Source organism: Lepisma saccharinum, chromosome 27 (genome assembly GCF_977018435.1).
Source record: "Lepisma saccharinum chromosome 27, izLepSacc3.1, whole genome shotgun sequence".
In the NCBI taxonomy this organism is placed as follows: Eukaryota; Metazoa; Arthropoda; class Insecta; order Zygentoma; family Lepismatidae; genus Lepisma; species Lepisma saccharinum.
In genome coordinates, this window is record NC_139255.1 from 15,408,200 (window position 1) to 15,415,352 (window position 7,153).

General features: G+C 38.7%; 1 pseudogene; it reads left to right on the plus strand.

Annotated features, from left to right (window-relative positions):
• The first annotated feature begins 386 nt into the window (after window positions 1-386).
• On the plus strand, window positions 387-1,115 carry LOC145980154 (histone-lysine N-methyltransferase SETMAR pseudogene; annotated as a pseudogene).
• Window positions 1,116-7,153: the final 6,038 nt, after the last annotated feature.

Sequence of the window (7,153 nt, forward strand, 5' to 3'; positions counted from 1 at the left end):
TAGCTTTCGATATGCTCCATTTTTTAGTATGTATTTTATTTACCAGGTATCCAAAAAAGTTCGTGCCGCTGGAACGAAAAGTGAAAGTCAAACGGCATGTGTCGGCAACCCTGTCTGGATGACATCAGAAGTTTACATTCCCGGCAATCGTCAGTCAGTGCAGAGTTTGGAGGCGTGTCGGTCGCATAGAAAGCAGGTCTGTAGAAACTACAATCCTGAAGGGAACATGTCAGTATCAAAGGACTTTTTACGGCCGTGTTTACTGTATGAGTTCAAATTTGGCAGCAATGCTGCAGCCGCTGCTCGAGAGATATGCTCCGCGTTTGGAGAGGCATCAGTGAGTGAGCGCACAGCGCGAAAGTGGTTCAGTCGCTTTGCATCGGGCGATGAGAGCCTCCAGAACAAGCCTCGATCTGGACGAAGCCCTGCTGAAGGAGATCATCGAGCGCGATCCACAGCAAACGTGCAAAGAACTTGCACAAGGGTTTGGAGTGTCAGAGGAGACCATTCGATTTCTTCTGCACAACCTTGGGAAGTCTTGGAAGCTCAGTAAGTGGGTTCCTCACGTTTTGTCCGAGGAAAACCAACGCCAGCGGCTCACCATTTGCGCATCATTGCTGTCACGCCACAAGAAAGCCCCATTCCTGGACCAGATATTGACATGTGACGAGAAATGGGTGTTATACAGTAACCGCAAAAGAAAACATCATTGGTCGTCCCCTGGTTGTGTTGCATTAACCCCCAAAGAAAACATTCATCAACAGAAGGTTCTGCTCTGGGTTTGTTGGACCAGCGCTGGTGTTGTGCACTTTGAATTGCTAGAGCATGGCAAAACCATCACATACGAGGTGTACTCGTCCCAGTTGCAAAGGGTTGCAGCTGCACTGTTTCCGAAGCAGCCAGCACTAGTCAACAGGAAAGGTGTAATCCTTCTTCAAGACAACGCTAGACCTCATACGGAGAAAGCGACCAAGGAGGTAATCAACACACTTGGTTGGGACATTGCCTCATCTGACTTTCACTTGTTTTTGGCCATGGATAACCATTTGCGTGAGCAATATTTCCTAAACCGAGATGATGTCACGGAGGTCATAGGACAATTGTTTTGCTCCTAGGGACCAGAACTTTTGCAAATGCGGGATTTATAAGCTTGTATCTCGTTTTGAAAATGTAATAGAAGCTGAAGGAGCTAATTTTTCTGAATAAAATACATTTGCCAGAAATTACAGTGTCTTTATGTCTCACTGCAAAACACGGCATGAACTTTTTTGGATACCTGGTATATATTAATCTCTATGATGGCGATTGTTGTGGCTCCGGCAAAATCAACTAATTCTTCTATTTAGTTAGTGACCACCAACTCAATGTAGTCGATTTTATTATGGCACACTGGAAAATATAACGTTGGTGATGGAGTGTAGATGATTGGCTCCATAAATTCAGAGTTAGGTTTAAATGTTGCAATGATGCCAGTTTGTTTGTGAGTGCCTATGCTATTTGATTTGGTGATCATACCCTCGGACACATTACAGTGAATATTTAGAGTTTCTATGGCTAAGAATTTAGGTATATTAATAGCAGTGTGTTTAATGGCTGGTTCAAGTTTTGTGTTGTTCTCAAAGCGTAACAGCTCTCCTATAGTACCCAGATCCACTGTCTCTGTAGCAGACACAATCTCTACTCTGTGAGTGACAGAATTTTGAGTTAACACTATACCTCTGGGTAACTGAGCATTTAAAGTAGACAGATTATACTGCCCTGGAGTGATAACAATTTTTTGATCACCAACTGCAATTGTGTTGTTGTGGTGTGTAATATTAGGGATCAAGTACATGCCATAAAATGCTCTAAGAGCTATTGTTTTGGGATATACTATATCATCATGTAATCTAAGTTTCAATATTGAATTTTGGCTGGTGAGATGGAATACTCCCATGATGCTTCAGACACCACAGGGCTTTTTGAAAATTTTCAAATGATGGTTTATTTATTTGAGACATATATCTAAGAACAGATAAACACAGATGTCCACAATTAACATCTTTGAAGTTTTGAACACGGGCATTATTGTAATAAAGATTAGTTGATTTTAGATATTTTACTAAATTTTCAGGTGGAACACCTCCAAATGAATCAAACACAAATGCCTCATCTTTTAAATATTTAAGATAACAGATCAAGTACCCTGATTTTTGTACTTATCCAAATTAACTATGCCACACTCTTTGTTGAGTGGTTGTTCTGGTAAAGAATCAGACACGTACACACCTCTAAAATTTTTGATGCCCAGTGGCTTGATTAAAGCTTCAATATCTTGGTTTGTAAGCCGCTCTTGTTTTTTTTAAACTTATTCATGGCTCTCTTAAGACCATTGCCTTGTTTTTCCATAGCTAGATTATGGCGCTTCAATTCATCTAATTCTGCCTTATTCTTCTTGGCATCTATTACTGTTTTTGCTATAGCAGCTGATCCCCCAGCCAAGCTCCCAACAGCCCCCAAAGCTGCTAAGATGGCCGGGATAGTAAATATGAAGCCCCCTGTATGCAATTTTTTCCTAGATTGCTGTAATTTTTTTAATTGAGGGGTACTAAGTAATAATTTCATACCATGGCCCTTGGCAAGACAAGATTTTTTTATCTTGCGCTGCATTTTGGTTAAAAGTCTATCAATAGTTTTAAGAGATTTAAGACCTGCATAAGGTATCTGATACATAACACCCTTGGCCTTCATCCTAGGTTTATTATATACATATTCACAACCCCCACCCCAGTTTTTGTTTGGTGTTCATAGCTATGGTGGTCCCCAATGCTGCTATTCTCTCACTCAAAGAAGCATCTTTGCTTACAAATCTACCAAATGCAGCCTCTTCTAATTTCTGCAAAATGTCGCCTATCAAGATCAGAATGTGTGTTGTATGCTATGTCATGGTCTCTACAAGCAGCGCCTAGGGGATTAACACCAGGATCACCTCTGTTTAATCTATGGCCCAATTTTGTACCGGGACCACAATACTGATAGCCTGGAATGTGTAGTTCAAATGGCAGCTTGTTTATGATGTCATTAACCAGCCCCCGACCCTCAGAGATATTCCAAATTTTGGGGGGTAGAGTATTAATAATTTTTATAAGATATCCAATGCCCTTAGTGTCATTCACTATAAAATTAGACAATTTGGTGCTTATCATGTCCATAATTCCAACCTTTTCATTGTAAAAATTGTGGTTGCCAGCATTTTCCTCCCCAGCTATCACCAGCAACCTATCTACAAGTTTCCTGACATCATCAACCCACACAAATTCTTTAGGCAGGGTGTTGTATTGTTTGATTCCACTATCAGTTTTGATCTGTGACCATATGGGCTTGATTAAGTTGTTGTATTTTGCTCCACTGCTAGACTTGACTCTTTTTTTGTGTGGGATCATTGTTCTGGTACAGAGCATCTGATTTTATTAATATTTCTTTGTAATGCTCATAATCTTGATCTGTATAGCTGCCAGGCCTTTTCCTAGTCATCAGTTCCCACAATCCAGGTGTGCCAGGATACTTAACAAAACCACCTCTTTCTCCAAGACGAGATTCTGAATATACAATTATATCATCTCCCATAAATGTTACTCTAAAATTGCCAATTCTATGTATGATGCTACCATCACGCTCTGTGTAAGCATATAAGCCAAGACCTCATCTTTGTTGTCTTTAGGTGTGCTTAAATATTTTTGAGCAAGAAGACCCAATTCAATAGGATCCTGAGTAGCTTCAATTCTTCGAGGGGCAACAGGACTAGGTGTATGAATACTAGAAAGTGGGGTGATTGGATAATCTAATATGTTCCTAGCAGCTACAGGTACAAGCTCTGTGATCAAATTTTGATTTTGCTCTGTAACAGTTTTGATATTTTTACCTAATTCACCAATAGCATCAATAATAGGCTGTTCTGTGCGCTTGTGTTGCTCATAAGAACCTTGGTTCTCTGATTTCCATCCCTTAAATCTTTTTACAAGATAATCTCTTAATTTAAGATCATCAATAATTGGCCTTTTCATGGTTATTTATATATGTTTCAATGTCTAGAAAATTGTTAATTTTATTTCTGTATTTGCCACTATTAGGTTTCCTTGTCATATCAATTGTGACAAACCCATAGCTGTCCTGGTTCCAGTACCTACTGCAAAACTTGGAAAAATCATTGTAGCTCAAGTCCCCACCTACATATTCATCATGTATGGTTTTGAGGTTGGTATGATCTTGATGAAACACACATATAAAATTGCTGTTGTCTCGGATCAGCTGCTTCGGTATTTTAGAAAAAGTCTGTGCCAGGTAGAAGCAATCTATGTTTTTGTGTCGGCCCTTTGTAAAAAAATTTCTAACCTTGTTTTGATTATCCAGTATAATGTCATCAAACACAACAACAGAATTATCGAGACATTGATGGAGTGGCTTAACATCTGGTTCAAAAGTGGCTATATCCAGTCCATCATATAGCTTCATCAGCTGCTGATATTTTAATTGTTCCAAGCTCTTAGAGAAGACATACAAGTGCCTATTTTTCCAGTCTAACCAGTTAGGTGCCAATAAAAAATTATCAATCATTAGTGTAGTTTTACCACAAGCCGATGGCCTAACAATAAGACATCTAATATTATCAGGCAGCAGCTTGCCATTTCTCTTAATCTGCTGTTCAGGCTCTGGCAGTCTCTTTATAACATCCCAGGTGTTCATAGTATCACTTCGTCTGCCTCGATCCAGCTGTGTTCTTAGGAGACCTAGCCATTTGACAAGTATCTTGTTGCCTTTTCTGCGGATGATTTTTTCTATGAGATATGTGTCAGGCTGCTTAGTTTTGCTGAATTGTTCTTCATAAAACCTGCCTTTGAGAATTTCTCCTCGGTGATCTTTTATCACATATGTGTTACGGGTCACAGGTTTAACTTGAACCACTGTAAATAATTCAGTGCTCCAGTTTCTGGTAAAGCCTCTTTTGAATAAGTGCTTATATTTGCTGATTCTTACTTGATCACCTATCTTGTATTTGGCTTTTCTTGTTGTTGGCTGGTATCTAGGACAATAAACAGTACTGATCAATTTTTGCTCATCAGATGAAGTTACTTCAGAGGGTTTCATGTTGATTGTGGAATGGACCGAGTTGTTATATTTATGTAGAAGTTCTGGTAGGATTGTGAGCCATTTATAATTACCTTGGAGGGTAAATTGTTTATACATATGATTTTTTAGGGTTTTGTTGAATCTTTCTACAATAGAGGCCTTGAGATCACTGTAACTCGAGTAATTTTGTATTGCCTGGCTTTTAATAAATTGTTGGAACACCGAATTATATAATTCTTTGCCATTATCTGTTTGGAAATAGCGCGGTGATCTTCCACTCTGATTGATGATTATGCTGAAGGCTTCTGTAACACATTTTCCAGTCTTGGATTTGAGTGGCACAGCCCAGGCAAATTTTAAAAATGTATCTATGACAGTGAGTAGATACTTGTAGCCCTTGTTGATCTTGTCTAAGTTTTCAAGCTGTCCACTTGCCATCTCAACCAAGTCACACTGCCATAAACCATCTATGCCTTTTGTAACCACTGGCAGTCTCTTATAATTATGTCTGGCTTGTCTGTGTAATTCATCAACAATAATTTGTCTAGACATAGTGTGTAAACAAGAATATTGCAATTATAGGGTGTTCAGCAGCTGATACTACAGGATTTTCTAAATATAATTTGTCTCCTATTTGTATATTAAATTCCAGAGAGCCATCATCTTCAGCATAAGATGTTTCTAATGTATTGGGGTCTGTAAAATCCTCTAACTCTACACTGGTGATTTTTTGTTTGTTGTCAGCATTTGTTATTGATAAGGTAGGGTGGTGCCTGTGGTTGTTGCCAATATTTGATCTTGATTGGTCTAAGTGTGCCCCCAACAAAAAACTGGTAATAAAATTGTGCAGAGAACAGCATATATATTTTGCCACCTGGTGTAAATGGTGAATCATATTCTTTGTTGGGGATACTGTACAATTCAAGAATTACTGTATGTTTAGGATTCTCGATTATGCCAGTTATTTCTTTTTCTGCTGTAAGCAATCTACTTGTTACAGATTCAAGGTGCTCATTGATAGTCCTAACAACATCATCATGGCCTGGCTTGATCTTTATGTCCACAACAAGTTTTTTGTATTGTTGCACAATCTCTTGAAGCTGGGTGGCAAAAGCAGACAGAGCATTTGCTTGGTTGGATTCCATGCTTTCTAGCTGTTGCTTGATATTAGCTACAATTTGCTGTAAATTTTCATCAACTGCCAATTTTGAATTTTGAGCAGTAAGATCATGGACTTGTCTTCTGATATCCTCAAACAGGGCATGCAGTTCATTAATATGTTGATTAGTTGGTAGAGTTGCCACTGTCTGAGTAAGTTGTTTGATCTCTGTTTGGTTATTCTTGATATCTTCTGATTTCAATATGCGATTCACAGCTCTCTTAATATTTTTAAGTTCCTGAGATGTAGGCAGATTTGATACAGTATTCTGCAAAGATTCAAGTGCAAATTTCACATTATTTAATTCAGAAGCATCAGCCACACTTTGCATAGCATCTTGGAGCAGGGTTATGTCTGCCTGAGTAGGTGTTGATTGTTGTAAAATTTCAAGCTTTGTTTGGATATCATCGATCAAGTGATGAAAATGAGATAGCTCAGATTCAGTGTTGAGGTTTTCAAGTTTTGTGATCTGTTGCTGGACACTGACAAGGGTATCTACAATACCAGGCAAGCGGGATTCTAGAGATTCTTGTACATTTGTCAGATCACTTTGCACTGCTGCTATTGTACCCTCAAGATGGGTTATGGTACTTTGAATTTTTCCAAAATCTTCATATGTTTCAAGTTGCAGCTTGATGTTGGCAACACTCCGAGTTATAGCACTCAAAGCATCAGAAGATGTCAAGTTGTTCATAAAATTTTCAAGTGTCTCAATTTTTTCTTTAACCTCGGCTATGGCATTGTTCAGAGGGTCCAGATTAGGTATCTGTAGTGATTGAATCTGTTCCTTTAGAGTGGAAATCACTAGATCAAAATCTTCTTGTGACTTTATGCTTTTGACAATTGTTTGGAGCTGTGTCTGGACATTATTTATCTGCTCTTCCAATT